Source organism: Rhinoraja longicauda, chromosome 13 (genome assembly GCF_053455715.1).
Source record: "Rhinoraja longicauda isolate Sanriku21f chromosome 13, sRhiLon1.1, whole genome shotgun sequence".
Classification (NCBI taxonomy): Eukaryota; Metazoa; Chordata; class Chondrichthyes; order Rajiformes; family Arhynchobatidae; genus Rhinoraja; species Rhinoraja longicauda.
The window spans coordinates 49029657-49032156 of NC_135965.1; positions in this window are offsets into that span (position 1 = coordinate 49029657).

The following is a 2500-nucleotide window of genomic DNA, read 5'->3' on the forward strand; positions in this document are numbered from 1 at the left end:
TCAATTCAATTTGAGATACCAGCTATCAAGACAGATGTGTACAGCAATTCATTCTTCATTTGCACAATTAAAGATGGAATAGTCTTCACCCTACTACAGTTATTCAACCAGATGCAACTACATTTAAGGCAGCTCTTCTTCTCCAATAGACAATAGACAATAGGTGTGGGAGGAGGCCATTCGGCCCTTCAAGCCAGCACCGCCATTCAATGTGATCATGGCTGATCATTCTCAATCAGTACCCCGTTCCTGCCTTCTCCCCGTACCCCCTGACTCTGCTATCCTTAAGAGCTCTATCCAGCTCTCTCTTGCATTCTGAAAGATCCTCTTAAATCCCCCCCTCCCCCCCTCCCCCCCACCTCCACTTTCAGTCTGAAGCCCTTCTTGCTTAAGTCCATACTCCGCCACCTCCAGTTTAAATTCAATATGGAATATTTTGGAGGACCAAGAACCAAGCATCAAGAACAAAGTGCTAGCTCATGTAATTGGCCACACTATGTTAATGGCTTGGGCTATTGAGACAGTTACTTAAGGGTGGCGGAAGGAACTGCAGATGCTGGTTTATACCGAAGATAGGCACAAAGTGATGCAGTTACTCAGCGGGTCAGGCAGCATCTCTGGAGAAAAGGAATAGATGATATTTCGTGTCGGGACCCTACTTCAGACTGAAAGTGGGGTGGGGTGGTGGGGGGGGGGGGGGAGGGGAGGAGGGGGGATGGGGGGAGGGGAGGAGGGGGCGGGGGATTTAAGAGGATCTTTCAGAATACACAAAGCAGATACATTTCAACAGGAAAGGACAATTCTAAAGAGAGAATTCCCTATTTGTGGCTAACTGAAATAAAGAGAGTGTAAAACAAAAGCTGACTGTTTCCCATAGAGTGGTGGAACGAATTGTAGAAGAGGTAGTTGCGGCAGCTAATATAAAAACGTTTGTAAGGCACTTGGACAGGAGCGTGGATAGGAAAGGCTTAGAGGGATATGGGCCAAACGTGGGCAGGTGGGACTAATGTAGATGGGGCATGTTGGTCGGCGTGGGCAGGTGGGACTAGTGTAGATGGGGCATGTTGGCCGGTGTGGGCAGGTGGGACTGGTGTAGATGGGGCATGTTGGCCGGTGTGGGCAGGTGGGACTAATGTAGATGGGGCATGTTGGTCGGTGTGGGCAGGTGGGACTAGTGTAGATGGGGCATGTTGGTTGGTGTGGGACTAGTGTAGATGGGGCATGTTGGTCAGTGTGGGACTAGTGTAGATGGGGCATGTTGGTCAGTGTGGGACTAGTGTAGATGGGGCATGTTGGTCAGTGTGGGACTAGTGTAGATGGGGCATGTTGGTCAGTGTGGGACTAGTGTAGATGGGGCATGTTAGTCGGTGTGGGCAGGTGGGACTAGTGTAGATGAGGCATGTTTGGTCGGCGTGGGCAGGTGGGACTAGTGTAGATGGGGCATGTTGGTCGGTGTGGGCAGGTGGGACTAGTGTAGATGGGGCATGTTGGTCGGTGTGGGCAGGTGGGACTAGTGTAGATGGGGCATGTTGGTCGGTGTGGGCGGGTGGGACTAGTGTAGATGGGGCATGTTGGTCAGTGTGGGACTAGTGTAGATGGGGCATGTTAGTCGGTGTGGGCAGGTGGGACTAGTGTAGATGAGGCATGTTTGGTCGGTGTGGGCAGGTGGGACTAGTGTAGATGGGGCATGTTGGTCGGTGTGGGCAGGTGGGACTAGTGTAGATGGGGCATGTTGGTCGGTGTGGGACTAGTGTAGATGGGGCATGTTGGTCGGTGTGGGCGGGTGGGACTAGTGTAGATGGGGCATGTTGGTCGGCGTGGGCAGGTGGGACTAGTGTAGATGGGGCATGTTGGTCGGTGTGGGACTAGTGTAGATGGGGCATGTTGGTCGGTGTGGGCGGGTGGGACTAGTGTAGATGGGGCATGTTGGTCGGCGTGGGCAGGTGGGACTAGTGTAGATGGGGCATGTTGGGTCGGCGTGGGCAGGTGGGACTAGTGTAGATGGGGCATGTTGGTTGGTGTGGGCAGGTGGGACTAGTGTAGATGGGGCATGTTGGTCGGTGTGGGACTAGTGTAGATGGGGCATGTTGGTCGGTGTGGGCAGGTGGGACTAATGTAGATGGGGCATGTTGGTCGGTGTGGGCAGGTGGGACTAGTGTAGATGGGGCATGTTGGTCGGTGTGGGCAGGTGGGACTAGTGTAGATGGGGCATGTTGGGCGGTGTGGACAACTTGGGCAGAAGGGCTTGTATCACTCTATGACTCTCAAAAGACTGGACAGAATATAAAATAAAAGAATAAATGGATCGATTGTAATCATGTATGGTCTTTCTGCTGACTGGTCAGCAAGTCTTACAGCGCTTGCAGCGCCAGAGACCCGGGTTCGATCCCGACTTCAGGTGCTGTCTGTACGGAGTTTGTACGTTCTCCCCGTGACCTGCGTGGGTTTTCTCCGGGAATTTCGGTTTCCTCCCACACTCCTAAGACGTGCAGGTTTGTGG